Here is a 25,390-nt window from a genome sequence, read left to right on the forward strand (position 1 = left end):
TCACACTTTGCATCTTACAGCTGGGAAATGTGAACTAAGAAACCAGATCAAGTTTTGATATAGTTGCCAGGAGCCTCATGTCCTTTCTGAGACTGACCATTTAACTTAGAATAGGTTCCATATTTATCTGAGATCATTTTTAGTAGGAATCTGGACATTTGCAATCTAGTGCAAGGGAAGTCATTGCCTATCTCCACATCATATTATTATTGTCATTTGGATGCTAATAGTTGGCTTCTAGCTTTATGGTTTGTTTCTCTTCAAATCTCACCCCCTTGGCCCTGGCCTTGGATCCTGTTCCATTCCTGAGACACTAAATGAGTAAACAGTTTTTTTCCTGAGAAAGATAGAACTAAGTCATTGTTTTCTTGATAAATTCAGAATAGGCAGGTTGCATCATGACCCTTTGACTGGGATAATTTGGTTCTAGAAGCAATACTGCCTCTGTCTACAGCTGCCACTTCATACTTGAAATACAGAAGACTATATTTCATCTGCACCAAGATGAAGACCAAGAAAAACAAAGTTTTCTGGATTCTTTCCTAGATTAAAAAAAAAACAACAATAACAATTCCCAAAACTTCTTTGCTTAAGAATTTGAGATTTGAGAGTGTGGGGAGAAAGGAATGCAACTGCATAGCAGAAGGCTAAAGAAAATTCTTGCTTTTAAGTTGAATCATATTTGGAAAACTAATGATTGTTTCTACCATCTACATGAGCCCAATCTTTTTGTGACTGTTTACAGAAGAGAAATTCAATTGTGATTTGCTAAATATATTTAAAAAGTAGAAGTAAAGAATCTTAGAAGAAGGGGGTCTAAGGGTGAGGCTACTGTTTGGGAAGAGAGACCCTAAGAAAACTCATTTAAGTTCAGTACTGGGGCACAAATGTGAGTGTTCCAAACTCTCTTGGCAACCTTGCTTAGTAAGGCTCGTAGTACAGAGTTTGTTACAAAATTGGAGCAAAGGGAGAAGAAGAGAGAAGGATGAGAGGCGTGTGGGGTGGAGCTGTGAGAAAGAAGTTTCTTTGGGGGGGAAAATAAATAGAAGTTCCATGGTCAATAGATTCCCTCCATAGTTCTTCAGAAATAAGTAAAGAAGGTATATTTTGAACTTATTTTTAGCAATTTGTTTTTTCTTTAATTGTGTCCATATAGTCAATGATATTGTAAAGTGAAATAATGGGACAAAAGCTGAAAAATGCCTTCAGAGCAAATTTCATACATTATGATGATTTCAGAGATGATGCCAATGGAAAGATTCGAAGTTACTACACAAATATAAAGGATAATGACCATTCATTCATTAATCAAGTACTTACTAAATATCTACTAGGTCTACAGTTCTATGGTTGACCTGGGGGGAAAACCAAGATTCAGTATGCTATAAAAGAACAGACAATCTACTTATATAAAGACACCACACTCAGTTAATGCATTGACATATAAAAACACCTGCAAATATCCCCTATAGATTTTGTCTCTACTTCTGATGGTAGTGCTACAATTAGGTCCATCCCCTTGCCATCAAAGCTACAAGTCTGCAAGAACCCATCATAGTTCTACCTGAAGAGTCTCTGTGATATGAGAGTTCTAGGAAACCCAAGTTAGAACAATGAAGCACTTTCCCCTTAGAATGATGTTGTTTGGTGTGATTCTGAAATGCTGTACTTCTTAATAATGTATAGTATGAAGTCAACGTTTGTGAACTCACTGTGACAAATATTTGACTCATAAATAAGGTTCGGGCACACATTTTGTAAACTAGACACATGGCAGAATCCTTGACACATGGCTCCACTTATAAAATTACAGATGGTGTAGGGCACTAAGTCACTAAATGTGGGGACACATACCCACTCTTTCTTGGTCACAGGTGATTGGATTAATTACTCTAAGTATTCTAATATTTATGATGGTCAGAGACCTATGTAGCTAAGACAAAAAGAGGATTCGGGTCAGAGTCCTTATAAAAATATCAATTTTGGTAAAAGTAGAAATATCATATGATCCAATAATTCCACTATTGGGTATTTGTCCAAAGAAAACAAAAACACTGATTTGAAAAGATATGTGCATCCATATGTTTGTTGCAGCATTATTTCCAATAGCCAAGATATGGAAGTAACCCAAGTGTCCACCAATAGACAAATGGGTAAGGGAAATGTAGTATATACATAGATATAGTCAATGAGATATTATGCAGCCACAAAAAGGATGAGATTGTGCCATTTGAGAGGACATGGATGGACCTAGAGGCTATTATGCTAAGTGAAATAAGTCAGACTGAGAAGGATTAATCCCATGTAATTCAGCTCATAACAGTCTAAAAACAAAAAGAGAATAATCAAACAAAAAGCAGAATCAGATTTACAAATACAGAGAACAAGCTGATGGCTGCCAGAAGGGAGAAGACTAGGGAGTGAGCAAAATGGATGAAGGGGAGGGCGCCTGGGTGGCTCAGTGGGTTAAGCCGCTGCCTTCGGCTCAGGTCATGATTTCGGGGTCCTGGGATCAAGTCCCGCATCGGGCTCTCTGCTCAGCAGGGAGGCTGCTTCCCTCTCTCTCTCTGCCTGCCTCTCCGACTACTTGTGATTTCTCTCTGTCAAATAAATAAATAAAATCTTTAAAAAAAAAATGGATGAAGGGGAGAGGCACAGACAGTCCTCCAGTTACAGAATGAATAAATGAAGGAGTCATGGGAACAAAAAACACTGCATAATGAATATAGTCAATGATGTCGTAAAGCAAGGTAATGGGACAGATGGTAGCTACAATTGTGACGAAAATAGTATAATGTATAAACTCATCAAATCATTAAATTGGATACCTGAAACTAATGTAACATTGTGTGTCAGATATAATCAAATAAATAAATACATAAATACATAAATAAATAAATAAAATTTGGGGAACCTGAAAGTTCGTCGATGAGTCATCAGTGGAAACTGAAGCAGAAAGGTCAGATTATACATCAGGTGTTCTCAAAATATGGTCTCTAGATCAGGCGTATCAGCTTGGCCCAGACACTTGCTGGTGCTCCCCGAGACCTACTGAAAGTCTGTGAGGAGGACTCCACAATCTGGGTTTTACACACTCCGCAGGTAATTGTGATGCTGTTGAACTATGAGAACCAGTCTTGTAAAAGTAGCAAAGGATTGGTTGTAGGAGTAGCCTAATGGACACCCAGAAGCTAAAGGGAGTCGTTTGGGGAACTCTGTGAGTGAAGGAAAATTGTGGGTAGAAGAAAATGCATCGGATAACAGAAGAGAACTGGCGAGAAACCTTGATCTCCACAGATTCCTTCCCTCCCACTTATGTCTATGCAACTATTGTCATGCTTGTTTTAGAGATTCAGAATGGATCTTGGGTTTCATAGGACTCATTTGGTCTGTTTTGAACCCTGGGTGGTAAGTAGAGATGCTCTGTACGAGGGACTTTAAGGCCATGGACATGATAATGAGAGCAGAGAGCTCCCATGTGAGAGCGTGAGCTGTCTTCCAGTTTCACTGAAACTGTGTTCAAGTGCAGTGTTCTACAGGAAGGGCAGTTCCAGCCCTGAAGCCAGGTTGGATACTTGACATATTTTCTGTAATTCTTAACACAGCCCAGTGAAATGGGTCTATAATAGGATCTGCAATAGTTTGCAAGGGCTGCCATAACCAAAACCACTAACTGGGTGGCTTAACCACCCAATTTATTGTCTCACAGTTGTGGAGGCTAGAAGTCTGAAATTCAGATGCTGGCAAAGTTGGTTCCTTTTTAGCACTTTGAGAAAACGATCTGTTCCCTCCATTCTTCTGTCTTTGACTTGTAGGATATCCACATGGTGTTTTCTCTCTATGTGTGTCTGTGTCGAAATTTCCCCATTCTGCAAGGACCTCAGTCATATTGGCATCAACTCATCCTGATGGCCTCATTTTAACTTGATTACATTCGTTAAGATCCTATTTCCAAGTAAGGTCAGATTTGGAGATATTGTGAGTTAGGAATTCAGCTATGAATTTGGGGGGGTACATAAGTGAACTCTATTTTCAAAACGAGAGGTTATATGACTCCCTCAAGGAATTAGTTTGGTTGCATGATGGCATGGAAATCCAGAGCTCTCCATAAGATTCTGCTGACTCCTATGCTTTTAAAATACCCTTTCTAGGGTGCATCGAGGGGTCTGGATTTGCCAGAAGCCAATTCATTTACCAGAAAAAGTATGGGTGGAGATGGGCAATGATGTAGAACACCTAACATCTATACCAGGGTAAAATAGATGTTTGCCATCTGAGCCTACTTGAAGGATTTAGCCCCCATGATTTTTGCCCCATAGAATAGTGCCATATATTCATCAGAGGGGGATCAGATGAATTCAGATGACACGATAGGACTCTTAATTCTTTTCTATTGTGTTAAACAGATGGCATCAAACAACAAGTTGAGAATGTGACGCATGCAAGGGTTACCACAAGCCAGCATGCTTAAAAAAAAAAAAATGTGGAACGCGAGCGAAAGAAATCACATAAAGCTGAACAGAGAAGGAAAGTGCTGTTTCTAGTAATCTGGAACCAGAGTGCCTTTGGCCTTTCAGTTCTTCTAAATATTCGCAGATGAGAGAAGAGTGGTCTGATTTACGATACCACACTAAATGTCCCTTTGTTAGAAAGCAAGAGAAAAGAAATACCATAAATTCTGAGCCTAAATTTTAGAGCTGGATATTAACTTCAAATTGGGTTCTGCATATTTTGGGTTGTTTTATAAGAAAAAAGGAAAGGAAAGGGAAAAAACCACATAAATCCTTATTTAGAAAAGCATAATGGCTCCAATTTAATAATGAGTTCCTCATTACTGTGTATGGTGGAGGTATCTTTCACTAGCAAGGACCTCTATGTATTTATAGAGGAGTCAGTTTCTCAGAACTTCCTATGGGACATGACGTTGCCTCGCATCAAAGCCTTTCTGTCTCGGCTTCCTTCCTTCAATGCATGAGATTGCCTCTTGGCTTACCTTTCTGTCTTCTCTTTTTTATGCTTTTTGGAGGTTTTACTTCTTTTGGCTCCTAAACCGTATGTGCTTTTCCACATTTTCTTAGCTTGACCATAAGCTCCTTAAGACTAAGAGTCTATCTTCTGTTTCCTTAGCAATAGACTTGCTAAGGACGCATTTCTATCTTTGAGAAAGATTAAAAAGGAGCAAGTATAATCATTACCATCGACCCCTGGGCCAGTCGCCAAGTGTAGAGGCATTACGTGTTGCTAAACTTCCCCATAATTAAGGCAAGGTGAAGGTTTTATGCAACATCAAGGCTGGACTGTGACTATTTGGTACTCTTATGCTGGCCTAGATTCTTTGAGTCTTATATCCAGGTGTATGAGTCATTACAAATCGCTTCCTCCATATTTTCTAAGATAGAGTGCCGTTGATTCAGTATTTGGCAGGGAAAGATTTACCCTCAGGAAGCTGGACTTTCCAGAATGCTGGTGGGAGATCCCAACCGGATCAGCTTGGAGGGTGAGGCATAATTGGAGGAATGTAAACTCAGAGAGTAAATTAATATTTGGCTTGGACAACAGATATAAAAGCCCATACATCATAAATACTTTGGAAATATAGTACAAGAGCAGAAAGGGACTTCCCATAAATTAAAATATTGACTTATGCACCATACTATAGAAAGAGATTTTGCTTTTCTCTCTTCTTTTTCCTACTCCCTTTCCTCCCTAGTCCCACTTGATAGATGAAAAAAGATTTAGACTAGAATACAGGAAAGTTTATATAACAATGGGGATTCTTGTCCAGATCCATCTACCCTCCAACTGTATAGGCAACTGGACCCAAACCCATTTAAATAAGTCTGTTCTTCAAGAGTGCATTCTCAAATAGCAGTCACCGGGGTTTTCATTCTAGTTACTCCTGCGAGTTGGCTCGGGAGCTTTCTCTGTGCAGTTACACTCTGCTTCCAGATCTCCTGCCTTTGGCCTTGCTGCTGGGGAGCTCTGGATCTCTCCAAAAGAGCTAACTGTGTTCCAAAGTTTGCACAAACAGCTCTGAGAATTTTTCAGGGTGAATTTTATAGCAAAGCAGTGAGGCATACGTAAACACCCTATTTGAGAAATGGGTGCCCATTTTCATAAAGTCAGTGTGAATTCTCGGCTCTTGCTAATTTAGCAATTAGAAATAAATGGGTTCCTAAACATTAAACCATAGAAAAATACAAGAACTCTGCTGATTTCTTTGCTAGAGTAAAACATATCTAAAATAATTATTCTCTGGGTTGAATTTCAAGTCAAAATTTCATTATATCCAGTTTTATAGGAATTTTTTTTTTTTGGCTTATTTAACTCCACCTTTAGGATAAACCAGATTTCATGCATCTGAATTGTGTGATGTTTAAAAAATGTACAGTTAGAAAAAGGTCTGTGAGAGGCTGCCAGAAATCTGCCAGATCTGTCATTTAGGTCTCCTGGCCCCTTCCTAAGGCCTCTCTACCCTCCTAGGGCTCCAGACTAGAGCAAATTCAGGTCACCCCTTGAGCCCTCATGCTCTGCATTTTCAACCCCTACTTCTGGACTCACTAGTCTTTCTAGACTATCATCTACAGGCCTTTCTATTTGATTTCCTTCCAAGGTTACTCACCTTCTTAATCCCTGGGGGGAAGCGATTAGACCTTGTTGAAGCTTGTTTTCTAAGGGTGTGGACCGACCCGGCAGCAGACAAAAGGAGAGCCGGAGCCATCTCCCTTTGATCTGTCTGCGCTTCTGCTATAGCTCTAAATGATGACCAGGACACGGACGTTATCTATTCCTAAAGTTGTTGGGGGAACGATACATCTGTATAGGCACAGGGTAGGCTGCTGCGACAATCAGGGCTCAGTAATTGTAGCGATGATTCTCCTAATTATTAGGAATTGCTATGATTCGACCCTTCCTTTGCTTTCTATTTCATATAGCACTATTAAATTTAAATCTCAATTTCGTTCTCCTGCTTCTGCCACCCACTCCCTGTCATGGGCCTCTCACAGCAGATGCGGGCATCAGCTGTTTTTTGACTCTCAGGACCATCCGTGGGGTTTGCCTCTGAGCAGCCAGAGACTGGCTGAATTGGAGAGTGAAACCCCACCCGAGCTGCGGGGTCTATCAGAAAGCTGGATAATGAAAATATTTCTCTCAGGGCTAGGTTTGGCAAAACCCTCTGCTTAAATTAAAAACACCGTGAAGTTTGGGCCTTATAAATTGACAGTGTGCTTTGAAATAAGGAGATGTTAACAGGACAAAGAATGTGCCAGACTTAGGATACGCACATGACTGAACTTATTTCAAGTCAGCTTTATTTCAGCTTTTGTTGTTGTTGTTGTTATTTTTAAAGATGAAAACAGAAAAAAGCCCCAAAAACCACCCCGAGCCCTGGGGGTAGTGCCCTTTCCCAGGACCCCATATTCCTCGTCATATTTCTGGCACTTCTTCAGTGAGCACATCTCAAACCAGATGTGCCAAACCACTCAGTGCCTTCAGCCCCAGCGTTTTCCTGTCCCACCTCAGTTTCCTGGAGATAGCGCGCGTGTTAGCACCAGGACCATTGACCACATTTGTTTGTTGCTTTCTGACTTTATGAACTTCTGAAACCAGCAAACCATCCCTGAAGGGTCACTAGTCAAGGCGCAAACCCTGTAGCAAGGGCAAGTTGGGAGACACATCTGTGGTGGATCTCGGTCCTGCAATGGCCTGGGGCCACAGGTTGCCTTCCAGCCTCCCACAGAGTCTACCTGAAAGCCCGGGAGCACTCCACAGGGAGGCCTGAGAGGCTTCTCCTAGGCACTGGCCTTCCTCCTTTGCTGAGAATGTGGCCCCTGCTCCCTTGGAGCCTCGAGATGCAGAGAGCCGCACCCACTAGGGCCTCCGTAGGCATTCCTGGACCTTGGGTAGGTGGAGACGTCACTTGAGTCCTGAATCCATAGGGCAACTAAACACCATTTGCGACTCTCTTTCTAATAAGGCCACCTGGGCCCCTTCCTGCTACCTAGCAGCAATATATCCTTTCAAAGGCAATGTGAGATGAGAGTGCAGGAACAAGTTTCCAACTCAAGAGATGACGTGGTATCTAAAACAAACCAAGTGAAAAGCAAAAGCAGAACCAGGCCTGTAACTACAGACAGCAAACTGGTGGTGGCAGGGCGTGGGGTGGGGGGGAGGGGATGGACAAAATGGGTGAAAGGGAGTAGGAGGTACAGGCTTCTAGTTACAGAATGTCTAGGGTACCCAGATGAAAGGCACACCATAAGGCACACAGCCAATGGTGTTGTAATGGCGTCTGCCTGCGGTGACTGATGGGAGCTACCCTTGTGGAGAAGTTGGGTCACTGTGTTGTACACTTGAAACTAATGTCATACCGTGGGCAACCTCTACATCAATAACAAGAGAAAGATGATGGGGGTGGCATTTGTGATGAAACTCTCTGTTTGGGGATCTCAGGAACAAGGCTGAAGGTCCAGTCAGACCTGACCTCATCTTAAACCTGTGCCATAGTGAATCCCAATAGTTTACCGAGATCAAACACAAATCCTTTGCTCACTAAGTTCCTGAGGGGTAAACCAGCTGTGTTTATTTGTTTAATCAACAAAGGCTTATTAGGCAGGAGCTCTGTCAGGTAAGGATAGAGAAAGCCACAGAGATAATAAGCCATTGTCTCTGCCTGAAAAAGGAATTCAGGTAAATCGATCACAACAATCTGATAGCATGGAGGGCATGCGAAATGCTGAAGAAAGCTGAGGTATAGAAACACTCTCTGCAGAGAAGGCAGAAGTCAAGGAAGACCCTATCCAAAGTCCAACTTCACTTAACTAGCGTGACAAATCACTGATTTTCTGGGTTCTCAAGGGACACCCAGGTACATGTTGGGATCCATATTCACATAAGCCTTGGCTGCTCATGTACATTTGGGTCATGCAGTGTCTCTCATACCTTACGGTGTGTTGAAGGCCCCTGGGAAGCAATAAAAATGAGATTCCTTAGCTCCCACTCCAAGAATTTCTGATGATGTTGGTTTGAAGCCGAACCTGAGAAACCTGGTTAATTTTTTAAAATTTATTTTTAAATTTTTTAAAGATTTTTAAAATTTATTTGACAGACAGAGATCACAGGTAGGCAGAGAGCAGGCAGAGAGAGGGGAGGAAGCAGGCTTCCCGCTGAGCAGAGAGCCGGATGCAGGGCTCGATCCCAACACCCTGGGATCATGACCTGAGCTGAAGGCAGAGGCTTTAACCCACTGAGCCACCCAGGAGCCCCACCTGGTTAATTTTTATTAACAAACTTTTCAGTTGATTCTGTGGAAAGTAGTTCTCAGGCTGCACTTTGAGTAATGCTGTCAGAGCCCTGAATTTCATGCTCGCCTCCACTAAGGACGGGTCTCTGACTTTCGCCCATTCAATCCCGGTAGCAAGAAAGTAAGTATTTAACTGTTTACTGTAGTTGTTTGCCTCTATGTTGAGACCCAGGGAAAATATAATGGGAATCAGAGGTGTTTGATCTACACACGAATGGGTGTGGACAGGGGAGGGCTTCCGCGCCCCAGCTAAGCATTTTCTCTCGGTGGAGAAAACGGCCAACTACAGTCCTCACAGGCCCCAGCCCTCCTGTGGTGACGCAGCGGAGAACCTCTGAAGAAAGCGTGCCAAGAGAGGCTATGTGAAGTGTTTCTATAATGAAGTACTGTCTTTCCCCGAGGCACGGGGATGTATAAGGCAAAAGGATACGTTCCCAGGCTATAAGGAAGCTCTTTGATGAAGGAAGTGACACTGGATGTTCTCTTATACTTTCACCTGTGAATCTGAACAGAAAAATGCTAATGCGAATTAAAAAACAGAGTGGAATTTAGACTTGGCTGGGCGTCTTCTGTGTTCTTCCTATCCCTCCTTCCTCCCCCATTCCCTCCCTTTCTTAAAAAAAAAAAAAACAGTGACTTTTTTTTACTATAGAAAATATAAAAGCAATTTATTAAAAAAAATAAATCAGAAAGATTTAAAGGTAAAATCCTTTGGAAAATACAACTTGTAGAACTTTTCCAGAATTACGTTGGAGAAAACTTCCCTCTGCACAAGGTCTCCTTCTGAATAATAATAATACTAACATAGATTTTCATCCATTTTTAGTTATGTTACTTGTTTTCCATGATGTGAGTAAACCGAGTTTATAGTTCAAGTAAGAGGGAAGTAATACATCCCCATAATATAGCAAGTTTGTATTTTAGGAGAGCCTTTATCCTTCAGGGAAATGGGTGTATTTTGTACTAAATCCAAAGGGCTGTTTGTCAAAATACAAAAATTTTAAAAACTTAAAGGGATAAAGTTGATCGTTATAAAAGGAAGTTAATCGTTATGTTTGAGGTAGGTGAAATCAAAATAAGTATGTCAGGGATGACTAGTTCAGAGTAGATGATTTTCAAGAAGAAGCCCTGTCTTTACTGTTATGGATTGAAGTGTGTCCTGCAAAAGATGTTGAGATCCTAACCACCAATACCTGTGAATTTGACCTTCTTTGTAAGTAGATTCTAACAGATGATCAAATTAAGATGAAGTTATTAGGGTGGTCCTGATTCCAGAATGACTGGTGTCTTTATAAAAAGTGGGGGCGGTTTGAGCACAGAGAGAGACACACACACAGGGAGAATGCCATGTGACAAAGGAGGCCGCGATTGGAGTGATAGGTGTTAGGCCGAGGAAAGGCCTCGTCTGCCAGCAAATCACCAGAAGCCAAGGAGTGAGGCATGGAAGAGATTTCCCCCTCATTCGGCCCTCAGAAGGAACCAAACCGTCGACACCTCGATTTGAAATTCTAGCCTCTAACACTATGACACAATAAATTTCTGTTGTTTAAGCCAGCGAGTGTATGGCATTTTGTTACGACAGCTCTAGGAAATGAATACATTTACCTAGACACAAAATCTTCTTTCTCAAGGTCCAGGATTGCTGATTGACCAATCGGAGTGGGTTGAGCTATACCAGAATGTGGGGGGAAAGGGATAGGTGCACACTGGTGTGTGAGGAGCCTTGGGGAGGAGGTCCAGGGTACCACAAGGCTGTTAGGCTCCACGGCTTTGCTACAAGGCCTCACAAATCTTGACTCCACCTTGCTGGATTTAGACTAGTTACTGTTTTGTGCTGAGGCTGCTCTTCTCTGTGGGTGATCAGATCCTTGATTATCCCACCAGGACTAGGATTTTAACATTACCTTTCTCAGCTCATCTTCCATAAAGAGCCTCACAGCCTATACTGGCAAGTTCCTAGGTTGAGCAGTCAGATTTTTACTTTGGGTTTCTAATTTTAGCTTTGTGACACAAAAGCCATGTGATATTAGCAGGTCACTTCATATCTCTGAACAGGTTTTCCATTTGTGATGTGGGTACAGGAATATGAGATTTGTCACAGTATCCCTATAGGAGCATAAAAGAGTTTTGTACACGGTCCGCATTTTCCCAAGTGTGTTTCTATTGTTTCAGAACCTGGTATGTGTGTGTGTGTGTGTGTGTGTGTGTGTGTGTGTGCACGCATGCACGCCTGAGCCAAGACAATCATTGCTTCTGGAAAAAAAAAAAATATAGCACAAAACTCACAGATTCTCAGAGGACAACCACTTAACATTTGCATTCAAAATAGTAACAAATGAATGTCAAACTAAATCCGCAAAGTCTTACTAATTGGTAATCTCTAAGGAAAATGGTACACACACACACAGGGAAATTAGAAGAAATGTAACAGGCAAACAAAGATCTAAATTCCTGCTTAGAGATGATAAATGTTTCCCCAGACAATTTCTACATCCCAAGGGAGGCTGGTATCTGGAAAAACACATTGCTGACGTAATGAGAACCTTGCCCAGAGGAAGCACCTTCTGCTGAGGGAGATAGAGGCCTCTGGACACAGACAGGGATTCTTGGCTGTGAGGCTCCAGCCTGTCTTTCTCATCGCCCCAGTCTTCCACTTATGAACTGATGATCCTGCTTCTTTCTCTACGATGTTATGTTGGAATACTTGAAAGTGAATTCAAGTTTGTGAAATTATATGAGAAGTTATGGAAACAAGGGAACTAAAAGACAACAATAGATTTTGAGGGTTAATTTATCTTTCTCCTCTCAACCACGAGGATGCTTGTGGTAATCACCCGTCGGGCGTATCCCAGCCAGCAGGGCTCTTCATCTCCGTCTTATATGAACCATGTGTGTTTCATCGATTTGCATCCGTCTGCCCAAACACTTACTGAACAGAGCAGCGGAAGATCACACGGTGTAGAGATGGAACCAAACACAGGGGCTTGATGGGAAAACTTTCCAGAGCAGCAGGCTGTGGGCAGAATTGCACACCCAGAGAAAGTCAAGAGCATATGCAGGGTTTTCCATGTGCATTTCTGACTTGGGAAATCTTCAGGGTGAGGTAATCCAATTCCCCAGCAGCCTTCTTCCCTGACGTTGTCCAGGCTCATGCACACTATAGGCACTTTGGCTCAATTATTTGTGGATGCACTGGTGAAACTCCAACCGACCTTAATTTAGAGCAATGAAATATTCAGATTGAGGACAGGCAGATGATGAATATTTAGTTGGCGGGATCTTGTGAGATAAAAGAGGTTGTCTTTTTAATCTCTGGGATGTCAGCATATGTGGAGAGGAAGGTGTGTGACAGCTCAGCTGAGCGAGGCTTTGTACCCAAGTGCCCAAGTGCAAATGTTTGTTTGGGCATTGGACCCCTTCCCAGACCATTAGGCCCTAATATCTGGACTGGTTTCCCCATCCTCCTTTTGGCCCAGGTACTTGTAAAGGAACTCAGGAGGGGGCAGTTTCTTTTCTCTTCCCTAGGCCAAGCCACCTCCAAACACAAGGTTTCACATGCAAGGTTGAACTCATGTACTAAACAAAAGTCAAGCCCAAGACCTAAGCTGCTGTTAGGTCACAAATAAATGTCCTGTTAAACGTGGGTCTTCACTAACAATTTCCATCTGGTAACACTCCCAGCCACGTGTCTGACCACGGGTCAGAGGTGACAAGAAGGCAGCCGGTTCACTGAAGGCTTTGTTTGCATTGGCCGGTAATTAGAGACAGAAGACATTGCTCATTGGTGGCCCGAGGGCTCCTCGGGCATTTGCGAATCCCTCCCTGAGGCAAAAATGAGAGTGGGAGTTGGATCGATGGTGTGTAGAAGCATTCCAGACCTGAATCTAAGTATTGTTTCTGAGGACCTCTGCACGTAGGCCCAGTGAGACAAGGCAAAATCAGCTGGCAAGGCAGAGCAGACAGGAGCAGCGGAGGAGAGTTTGCTGAGAGTGCGCAATGTATGGACCTTTGACCAGCAAGTGTCTGTTAGCATTGCCACCACAGTGATTCACATATGTGTGGCCAGACCGGAGGGTGTGGGTGCGGGTGGACTGCTTTACCGATGAATGAGCTCCCCAGCAGTTCCTGAATTCCTGTGGCTGGTCACTTCCAGTGTTTTCATTCATAGGTTAGGCTTGGGCCAAGACAGAAAAGGGCCCTCTTGAGGTCATGCTGTCAGCACCACAGCTCTCACCAACTGTCCTCTTCCATTTCTTTCCTCTTCAAATGCACTGGAACCTTCCTCTGCTGTTTGCAGAGAATTAAACTTTCCTTCCTTGTGGAAAACACTTGTTGCAAAATATGTGAGCATAGGAAAGGCAGCCATTGAGTCTAGGTGGACAGGACAGGATTTTACGAGAACATGTCAGTTCTCCTTGGCATATGTCACCACTTCCCAACCCCCTCCGTGCAGAAATGCTATCTGATTCTTGCAATCCACTTTCTAGTCAAAATCATCCCCAGTGGGGGTGCCTGGGTGGCTCAGTGGCTTAAAGCCTCTGCCTTTGGCTCGGGTCATGATCCCAGGGTCCTGGGTTCGAGCCCTACATCAGGCTCTCTGCTCCATGGGGAGCCTGCTTTCTCCTCTCTCTGTCTGCCTCTCTGCCTACTTGTGATCTCTGCCTGTCAAATAAATAAATAAATAAAATCTTTTAAAAAAATCATCCCAAACGAAATGAGACAATTGGCCTTAATTCCCCCCTCATAAGGGAAGGGGCACCCATTTGCTGCCTTGTACTCTTGCCTTTTCCTAATGGTCTTCTAGGCATTCCCAGTGAGGATCAATCATCTCTCTCTCTCTCTCTGTTTTCTTGCTTCTAATTTAACTTCAAAGCCTTACCCCCTATCACATCTTATCCAGCTCTTTGCAAATTCCACCTGCTTCCCCTAAAAAACTCAATTAATATACCTCTCAATCCGGAGCTTGGAAAACCAAGCCTCAGTTGTCACAAAAAATAACATCTCTGCAGACAGATTTAGTGGCTGGATTTTTAAAATGATATTCTGGAGAATAGCGGCTACAGCAAAACAAGTTTCTCTTTGCTGGTAAAGTCACGAGCCTATGGCAATAGCTAAAGATACAGCTGTTGGGAATGGGATCATGATAATTATAATTGTTACCATTTGTTGAGCTATCACTAAGTGCCAGGAATCATTCTAAGTACTGGATTAAAAATATCTCATGTTTATAGCAGCAATGTCCACAATAGCCAAAACATGGAAAGAACCCAGATGTCCATCGACAGATGAATGGATAAAGGCGATGTGAGATTACACACACACACACACACACACACACACACGCATGCACACGCATGCGCATGCACACGGGAATACTATGCAGCCATCAAAATGAATGAAATTTTTGACATTTGCAATGACATAGATGAAACTAGATGGTATTATGCTGTGATGACTTATTTCTAAGTCAGTCAGAGAGAAACAAATACCATATGATTTCACTCATATGTAGAATTAAAGACACAAAATAGATAAACATAGGGGAAAAGAAGGAAAAAAAAAACAAGATAAAAAGAGAGAGAGAAACAAACCATAAGAGATGCTGAACTCTAGGAAACAAAGAGAAGGTGCTGGAGGGGAGATGGGGGAATGCGGTATTTAGGTGATGGGCATTAAAGAGGTCACCTGATACAATGAGCACTGGGTGTTGTATGCAGCTGATGAATCACTAAATTCTACCCCTGAAACTAATAATATACTATATGTTAACTAAATTATATTGTATAAAGAAATTTAAAAAAAAAAAACAAAAGGAATTAGAATGGCAAAAAAAAAAAAAAAAAAAAAAAAAAAAAGCCACCTCATGTAATCTCACAACTAAATGCAGAAGTCACAATTACTATCCTTATTTTCAGATAAGGGAAATATGCTTTTTTTTTTTTTTCTGATTCCTCAAACTAGAAAATTAAAACCCAGATGGAAGAATTTAAAAGGAAATTTAAAAAAGAAAAAGAAAACCTTTGCTCATAGTGAAAATGGCTATTTCTGATTTGGGGTTATATGACCAGAAATATTTGATTCTCTTGTTTGGCAGCAATTATCTACAAGATTCTACTTAGTAAAATGTGGAAGAATGGCAGATGTTTACAGATGTCCTTTAACGGGCATGAAGGGTTCTTACTAGGAGACCCCAGGATTGTGAGGAATAGTGTTTCACCCAAAGCTGAACACAGCTTCCCTCTGCTTATCCGCACCCAGATCTTTCTGGGGGAAAGAACACTTGCACAGAGCTGGGAAACGTCCCTCGACATTTTTGTATACAGGTTCCTGGTCAGATTAGCTGTGACCACACTGTCCTCTAACTGACCAGAGTAACCAGACAGGAGCTATAAAGCCAGATGCCAGAGTGAAGTGACCTTCTCAGTTGACACAACGCATGGGAAGGAACTCTTTGGTTTTAATACACCTTTAGCAGTGTTAACTCCTAAAAGATAAGGACGTCTGTGCCCCCACAGATCAAGTAACTAGTAAGGGCCAAGTAAGGGTTTATCAAATAAATGAAAGCCACACACCAAGTTTATGCCAAGTTGGGAAAACTCTGGAATGTTCAGACTGGATTATTCCACATTTGGTAAGCACTTGTAGAGGAGGTGTTAAGCTGAGGTCTTCAGAGGGTCTGTGAACCCTCTGAAATTATGTGCAAAACATCATGTCCACTTTTGGGAATTTTGGTGAGGGTCTTTAGCATTCACCAAATTCTTAAGAAAGTTCTTAAGCCAAATTACTGAAGAATTACTGCTTTGCGGTTTAAAAAGCAATCACACCTCATTATTTTATTTTATTATACAACAATGTTATGTGAAAGACATCATCACAATCCCTACTTTACAGAAGGAGAAAATGTGAAATTGAGAAAAACGGCACAGGCATTATATAAAAAAGTGTTCTCACTGCAGATGTCTGTTCTTGCAACTTGCTGTGTGAGTGCCTGTGTGCCCTTGGGTATGGAGAGGAAGAAACAACAGTGAAATGTTAAAGTAGATTCAACATTCCTGGTTGGATGCTGGCTTTCCTTCCAACTCAAGAGTCAAAGGATGGGACCATGTCTCCTCACCCCCCCCACCTCCCACCTGTGCTTCCATTCCAAGGAACTGCCTGATAGAAGCCGGCTCTGGTTTTTAGCTCAAGCCCTGATGCATTGCCCAACCCAGCAGAATAGTTTAAGAACCAGAGAAGAAATGTAACACCATTTACTTTTGAGCTTAATTTCTTTATCTATATAATGGAGTTAAAAATACCACTTACTCTGAACCCGAATACACTTCTCTCTCCTTCTACCGGCTGCTGAAAGCCTAAGTGACTTCTGGATCGATCCTCTTTCCTGGATGCTTCCTACTGCCTGACGTCTGCGACTCGTTTCCTCATCTGCAAACTGAACGAGGTAATTTGGTCGGTGACTTTTAGCTCTAAAGTGCTTTATCGATGATACTGGTGCGGAAGAAGCGAGTAGGGCATGGGCAAGAGAAAATACAAAAGCAAAAGAACATCCTCTTGGTTAGGGGTCCTGGAATCATCATCTCCCTCCACTGGTGTCTGGGTTCGTCCTTTTCCTTCTCAAGGCACCTTGAGCGGCGACATCACTACTTTCTCCCACATCTTCAGGAAATCCTGCAAGCCACACCTAGGCACTTCAAACACGGATGCTGGTGGAGGCAGCCAAGGGCAGAGGGTGCTTCAGGTCTCCTGGTTCCCCCCACCCTCCTGCTGGAAGAATGACAGGTCACATGGGGGAATTCTAACACTCCTGGGAAGTGGTTTTCATACCAACAAAAGGCAACTCGGAAGGAAACACACTGACAAGTTCCCCTGGGGCACTGCGGAGGACTGGCTGGATGACCTGGGTAGGTCTTTCAACTCTCAGAATGGGTGATTCTGTGATTCTTCTCCATGACTAGATCACCCAGGGATTAACACAGTCTACCTCAGCAAGGAGAAATGGAAGACAGAGTCTGACTCATGAAAAGTAAGGGGGATTAAGTCCCAGTCTGAGTCAGTGGACCTCATGTCTTGCATTTGGGGATCAGAGCTACACTGTTGCACAACTCTAGGGGGTGCTCATTCTATTGTCAAAGGCTCCCCTTGGAGCATAGTTTAACCCGTGACCCCCTGACACAAAGCGACGCCACGGCCCTGTTTGTGATGCCTTAAGGTCCTTCATTTCATCACAGACTTTCATAGCCTCTAGAGGTTGAAATCTCACTGTCTGGGGAGTACTTTCATCATAGCTCCCTTACAAGACCTGGCAAACTCCCACATCTCCATGCATATGTTGGAACAAAAATGTGATTGATAAAGAAAAGAGGCTAAATGGGGGTCGGGGTGATGAAGTGGTTTATACATCCAGACAGTAAACCAAGTTTAACACAAGAGACAGAAAAATGTCCTGTGCCCTTTTACCTGTACTCTGACAAGACAGCACTTCCTCCATTGACAGAGGGGTTGTGACCCAATAAACTCCTCGTAAGTTGAAAATATCCTAAGTCGACAGGATATGTGATACACCTAACCTACAGAACATCACAGCTTAGCTGAGTCTACCTGATATATGCTCAGAACACTGTTAGCCTATGGTCGCTCCACATCACCTAACACCAGCCTATTTTATAAGAGAGTGTTGAATAGCTCATGTCATTTAATGAATTATACCGGAAGTGAAAAACAGAATGGTTGTAAGTGTAGGGGTTGTTGACCCTCGTCATCGGGCCGCCGCCCGGGTGGCTCATCATTGCCTAGCATCACGGGAGAGCATTGTATGGCATATCACTAGTCCGAGAAAAGATCCCAGTATTGCCAATGTGAAGTACGGTTTCTTTCTTTCTTTCTTTTTAAGATTTTTTTTATTTATTTGACAGAGACAGAGAGAGAGAGAGAGCACAAGGAGGCAGACTGGCAGGCAGAGGAAGAGGGAGGAAGCAGGATCCCCGTGGAGCAAGGAGCCCAATGTGGGACTTGATCCCAGAACCCTGGGATCATGACCTGAGCCGAAGGTAGAAGCCTAATCGACTGAGCCACCCAGCCTCCCCTGAAGTATGCTTTCTACTGAATGCATATTGCTTTGGCACCATGGTACAGTTGGAAAATCCTAAGTCAAACCTCTGTTTTTTGTTTGTTTATTTGTTTTGGTAAGAATCTTAGGTGTTGGAATTAGTTTAGTCAGTTGTATCAAGCAGGGTGGTCGTAAGTGGCTTAATCCGTTGATGGATTTCTTTATTCATGTGACCAGTTTACCACCTAATAACTCCCATTCCCCAGCTGCTAACCCAGGGTCAGGTGCTTCCCAAACAGCATGTCACTGGATCTTCCCAGCAACCATAGGAGGTAAGTATTACTGTCTATTTTATAAGAAGAAAACTGGATCTCAAAGAGGTTCATAACTTGCCCAAGGTTACTCAACGCAAGTAGCTGGGTTAAGGATCAAACTCACAGCTACCTGATTCCGAAGCTGCCCCCTTACCAGGATACCAACCTAGTCCCTTCCTCTCTATGATGCCATTATGTTTTTCTTGAGCAAATGTAGCCAGAACTGCTCCCTGACTTGCCCTATGGTAGAACTAGTAATAATAACAAGAGCAATGCCTTACTATGTGCCAGGAACTTTCATGAACACCCTCTAATGTCTTAAATAACTTATTCCTAGTAAAGTCTTCCAGGGTAGGGATCGAGCCCCATTTCTGGATGAGGAGCAAAGACATGGAGAGGTTGTGAAACTGGCAGCAAAGTTACTAGGCTAGTCGGTTAGGGGCGGAGCTGGGAATCAAAGCCAGACAGCCGGGCTCTGGAGGCTGTGCAGTCTGTCGCTCGGCTGCGGGAGCAGCTTGTCAGAGGGGCAGACACTCCGTGGAAACCCACTGCCCTGTTCAGATTTGTCCAGACTCACATTAGACGCAGTTTGTGGAAGGTTTACACTCTAGTAGGGAAAAATACTAGTAAGTCAAGGAATCGGGCCTCTAACCCTTGCTTTCTGTTGCTTGGTTGTCCAACACACCCCGTTTCAGGCAGGGTCATCAAGCTAAGGGCAGCCATGCTTTCTTGTCATTCGTTGGGGGCCCCTGTGGGCAAGCTGGGAATCACACTACTTTGGGGGAGGGGAGCGGGACAAGAGGATAAGTCACAGAGCCACAGGTCCTGAAGGGCAGGTAGACTTAGTTTTCCCATTTTTCTTCTCACTTCTTAATTGCTGCTCTGCATTTTCAGAAAAGGGAAGTTAATTCTTTGGAATTCCTAGGAACTGGAGGGTTTTGAGCCTGTAATGTTTATGAATCTGCTGAGAACACTGGGAAATGAGGCTTCTTTTTGCGTATGAAGTCATAGTTTAACCCAAACCAAAAAAATAAAAAGCCTGAGAGAGTCTACGGGGATCAGAGCTGGGTATTGTGTTACAGAAATTTTCCATTTCAGACACAAACTACATACAGCAGCATGTGGGCCAAAAACGGCAGAGCGAGACTCCAGGGGGAGCTGAAGTAATAATACCCCGTCCTTTAATCCTGATGAGTATAGCCAGGTTCTCGGGGAGGGCTGTCCGGAAGGTCTGGATCAGGTCACACTTATATATCTGGGTTTTAGAATGATGCTAATAGCTTCATCGTGGGGTATTAACTTCGGAGAGCTCTCTAGGATGTCCCGGGGCAAGATACTTAGCCTCTTAGTGCCTCAGTTTCCAATATCTGAAGATGAGACAGATGCCTCAAAATTTGTTGAATGTAGTAAAAGTGTTATACACACAGACTATATCATAATGGTGGGGGATAAGGCTAGTTATATTATTAAACAGCATCTAATTAGCTAGCATTTACCCAAGCTTTACTGCACATGAGCCCCTGTGCTAACGATTTCTAAACACTATCTCATTTCATCCTTCCAAGCTGTTGAGATCCGTGGTATCATTTCCCCATTTTATGAGCGAGGAGACTGCGGTTTAGAAATGCTAAGTGACTGAACAAGTTCATAACCTTGGAGGCGGGGTAGACAGGGGTCTCAAATCTAAGTCCACTGTGGCACCCGTGAACCGACACCTTCTCCTGTCTCCCCAAGGACAGGCAACCTTGGCCCACACTGCTCTGCTCCTGGGCTGAATCTTGTAAGAAGTCTCTAGGTATCCCCCAGAAGAGGGGGCATCACTTGTTTGGTAAGATATGTTCCTTTGGCCTCTCCTTCCAGCTTTTAGCAGTGGCCCTTTCAGCTTACCATGACAGTACCTATTTTTAAGAACTGTTGCCTCTGGTTTTCCAGGTAGATAGGCTGGTCTTGGTCCCATGGGCTCGATTCTGAAACGGTGTCACCTAGAGCCCAGGTTCTTACAGGTCGATATCCTTGACCAGCCTCATCACCACCACCAGGAAACGCAGGCAACGAGAGTCTCTGCCCTCTCCCCACCCCCACCCCACCCCACCCCACGCCCCGGACCCACTGAATCAGAAACTCTGAAGATGGAGCTCAGCAATCCGTATTTTAAGAAGCCTTGAGCTGATTCTGAGCAGCCAGAGTTTGAGAATCACGGGCCTCAGGGGCAGATAAAGGAGAGAGTTAAATCAGGAATAGAGGTCTATGATTCTTAACAGCTGCTGGTGACTCATTCTCCCCAGTCATTCCCTTCTGGGTTTCTGTCCTTTTTAGGATGAAGGATTTGCTCGCAATCCCATCTTGTGTGATAAATTTCATCAACAGTGTCCATTCCTTTCTCAGTCGACGTGCGTGAGGCGACTCTGAGCCTTCTCCACTCCCGCGCGTGTGCGTCGCCCACTTCTGTTTTTGGAACCACTTGCTCAATTTCCAGTCGGGGAGATTAGCTTCAAGTTACTCTTCATGTCAGAAGAGAAAAGTAAGTTTGACTAAATCTGCAGTTCTAGGTTGAATTGAAGAACTCCAGAACTGGGGTTAGTGCTCCGAAAGGGCTTTTAAAAGGTTGAACACTTCCACACAAGAGCCAAGCGGTGCCCTGTCCCTCTCTCTCCTGCCTGCCCTGCCTGAAATTCACGACACAGAGTGAAGCTGAAAATGGGGGAAATCATTGCTTCAGTTTTCAAATGTAAGCTCTGACTCGAGCTTTGTCTGCCTCTTGCGCTCACGTGGCCCATTTGCCCCTCAGTGGGAAAACTCAAACTGAATGCACATTGCAGAACAACAAAATAGAAAAAATCTTCTTCCCTCCAGTTGCTTCTCCAGAGACCAGTGTCAAATGGGTCTGCAGTCCACCACAAATCTGCCTTTTAATAACCACGTAAGCCTAACTTTCAATAAAAATTATTCCAAGTTTGCGAATTGGTTACAAAAGCCTTTCTTGTCATCTGAGATGCTGCCCTTCCTGATTGAAAAATAGTAGGAAATTTTATTCAGCTCTGCCAGAAAATGGAAACTGTGGTTATGGATGTGACCTGTGTTTAGCATCTTTGCGGGGGACATGTCCCTTTATCTCAACAGAGATTCACTAACATGACATTCTGGTTTGAGGGGGGGTCTCTGGGGCCCAGCTTCCATCTCTAAATATGGTAAAATGAGCATGAAAATGTGGTTTCTGTTGCCAGAAGCTATTTTTGAGTTTCAAAGGAGTTCTCAGTACTTTGTGCGGCTAAGCCAGTCTGACTCTAATTCACTGTGGACTTAAACTGAAGAACATAGGCCACGAACAGGGGTTAGTCACATGCAAATGAAGACAGGCTGCATGATGGGTATTAAACCCCAACCTGGCAGACGGGGAGCCCCTGCCTAATGATCTTTCCTGAGATGCTGTTGCAGAAATGTGGCTGCAGCCCAAATTCAATGGGAGAAAAGGACAATACTGGGCCTTCACGTGGTCTTCTTTTTCTGACACATACTTCATGTTCTCTGCCTCAAAGACCTTTGCCTCTCAGATTGCATGGTGTCGCTATTATGAAACAAAAATAAATATTTTGACTACAACATAAAATTTTGACTAAAAATGTTGGAAAGAGATGAGCCCGAGTTCAAAATTTGACTTCTCTCTCTCTCTCTTTTTTTTAAGATTTTATTTATTTATTTGAGAGAGAGTGAGAGCAAGAGAGATCAGAGAGGGAGAGGCAGAGGGAGAAGTAGGCTCCCCGCTGAGCAGAGAGCCCGATTTGGGGCTCAGTCCCAGGACCCTGGGATCATGACCTGAGCCAAAGGCAGAAGCTTAACCAACTGAGTCCCCCAAGCACCCCTAAAATCTGACTTATCTCTTAATAGCTATCTGCTTTTGGGTAGGTTACTTAACCTCTCTGAGACTTGGGTTGGGTTCCTGTCTTATAAGTTGGAGAAAAATGATAACCATTGGGTTGCTATGAAGACTTATTTGAATAATGTCCAATGCTGGCATATAGTAGGTGTTACTATTATTTATTTTGTCATCTTAAACTCCACTGGTATAAACAATAAATTTACATGCTAAAACAAAAATTCCCTATTGCCTGGGTACATACATATGGGAGATAAATATATATAGATGTGGACACATAAATAATTGAAAAAGTTTATATATATAAATAAGATTTAATATATATAAATAAGATTTTATATATAAAATATAAAATAAAACTATACATATTATGTTATATATAAAGTATATAAATAAACTATATCTTTATATAATTTGTTATATATAATATATAATTTTATTTAATATATATATATATATAATTACATTTTCACACTAATCAGCTCGAGAAACAGTAATCTTTCTTTTCTCCTTTCTTTCCTTAAACTTCACTGTGAACACTACTTTCATCCTGGCATCCTGGGTGATACCGATAGGCTCCAGGTAACTGGGGCCCCACCCTCACAGGACCCGTTAGCAAAGTATGACTTGTTGCCTCTGTCTGTCCCAAGCGTAGTGGAGTCATGATTTCATCATGGTTGACTCACCCTTCCTATGGATTTGGTCCTGTGAGAAATGTCAAGGCATGCATTTTTCAGGCTATGCCCACAGCAAAAAAAAAAATACACTTGGAATATTTTGTTTGAAAAGAATTTAGTGACAATTTGATGTCCTAGTAGATTCTGATTCTGGTATTTTAAAAAATATATATGTAAATATACTAAAAAACTCAAGAAATAAGCGATTAATGTCAAAACATTTTTATTTCGACTTGTTTTGTAAGTCAACTTTTGATTAAAGTGACTCACAAATTCAATATTAAAAAAGTGGAGAGAGGCACCTGAGTAGCTCAGTTAGTAAAGCGTCCAACTCTTGGTTTCCGCTCAGGTCAGGACCTCTGGATTGCGCTCCCTGTTGGGCTCCATGCTGATCGTGGAGTCAGCTTGAGATTCTCTCTCCCCTTTCCCTCTACCCCTCCCCACCCTCCCTCAAACAAACAAACAAACAAACAAATAAATTCTTTTTTTAAAAGCTGAAGTCTGTATGAAAAGAGAATTTTAGAATGTATTAGGATACAAGTACAAGCATTTCTTTTGTTTAAAAAAAAAAAAGGAAAACACACACACATACACACCCTGAGGTTTGGAAAATGCCCCTGGCGGACAAAGGCAGAGAAACGGAGCATGCGTGATAGGAGCTGGCAGAAAAAGCATTAGGTCATCTGCTCCTTCCTGCCACAGTGAGATTATCCCCCAGATGGCAGTTTATGTTTCTGTGGTTTGCTGAGGGCTTGGGCTACTTTTAAGTAATTTTCTTCAAGGTCTTTGAAGCCAGCTTAAAATTATTTGGTGAACTCTTCATTCTATCACATGCTTTAGCAAAATCTACCACAATCTAGTAAGCATTTGGATATGTTCTCTGTGATGCAGCCTGGAGTCTCCTCTTCCTAAATTTCAACACTCTACTTCAAATCTCTTTACTTCCCTGGTGTTTAAATTTTTCCCAGGTACTGAGTGTTTTCACTCAGTCTTGTTACACAACCCACTAGAGTCTCCTTAAGGTGCATGCCTGTGTCTCCAACAGAGACTTTACAAACGAATTGAATGTAAGGTGGTAATAAGTAGGTCGCCATTAAGGGTTACAACCTGTTTTGTTCTTTGCTTCCTTTTCTTTATTTTATTCTTATCTTTTTTTAGAGAGAGAGGGAGAGTGGGGGCCAGAGGGAGAGGGAGAAGGGAGACAGAGAAACTCAAGTAGGCTTCACACTCCGTGCAGAGCCGACACAGGGCTCGATCTCACAACCTGAGATCCTAACCTGAGCTGAAATCAAGAATCAGACGCTCAACCTACAGAGCCACCCATACATCCCTATTTGCTTCATTTTTAATTCAGCCAGGACCAGGTATTTCTTAAGGGTCAGTTACAAGAAAGACACTAGGCCATAGCTCTTCTAGACCTTGCACACATTTTCTCTCCCTGCTCTGTGTGAAGGTAATTACACACACACACACACACACACACACACACACACACACACACACACATCTTTGGCCCATCTGGTTGGTTTTGGTTTTGTTTTTCACATTTAGTACTTGTGTAATGTTTTGTTTTCCAAGCTCACAAAGTTGACTTAGAAGAATTTTTCTCAAACTTCTGGTTGAAAATAATCACGTGGGGGCAAAAATGCAGTTTCTTGGGGCTTCTAAGTCAGTTGCAGGTTCTTTAAAATTAAATAAAAGAAGGTTCACATAATCCTTGGCATATATGTTCAATAGGGCTAAGGAAGACATCATATATTATTTATTTATTTGTTTGTTTGTTTTATTTTAACTTATTTCTTGCAGGTTTCTCATCTGATTCTTGTCAGTAGATAAATTAGGGACCATTGGAGGAGGAGATGATCTCCCGGGTCACTTTCAACTTTAACACAGCACACTTCACATGATCCTGATGACTTTTCGCAGTCGTCTTCGTTGATCAATAACATAGACTGCCTTCTTCAATCTTTGGCCCCAAAGTGCTCTTAGGCCACCTGAGATTCCATAGCAGATATCGTATCTTCAGTAGTGACTTATGCGCTAACTCACAGAATTTCTTCAATGCCTCAAACTTCTACCTAACTCTTTATTTTTATTTAGGGTTTTGAAATTTGTCATCATGACTACTGAGACCACTCTGTAAGTGGTCTTACAGTCTTAAGGGTCTACTGAGAC

General features: G+C 42.6%; 1 protein-coding gene across 26 annotated transcripts in view; it reads right to left on the reverse strand.

Annotated features, from left to right (window-relative positions):
* Positions 1-25,390, reverse strand: part of PHLDB2 (pleckstrin homology like domain family B member 2) — a 220,871-nt gene that overhangs the window by 178,926 nt on the left and 16,555 nt on the right. For 23 of the 26 annotated variants that reach the window (XM_059164161.1, XM_059164165.1, XM_059164181.1 and 20 more), the window contains exon 2: positions 16,610-16,736. The exons of the other annotated variants lie outside the window; for them this stretch is intronic. The gene's annotated coding sequence lies outside the window, so the exon portion shown is untranslated. The remainder of the gene's footprint in view (positions 1-16,609; positions 16,737-25,390) is intronic. 26 annotated transcript variants of the gene reach the window in all.

The sequence above is a fragment of the Mustela lutreola genome, chromosome 2, assembly GCF_030435805.1.
Source record: "Mustela lutreola isolate mMusLut2 chromosome 2, mMusLut2.pri, whole genome shotgun sequence".
Lineage (NCBI taxonomy): Eukaryota > Metazoa > Chordata > Mammalia > Carnivora > Mustelidae > Mustela > Mustela lutreola.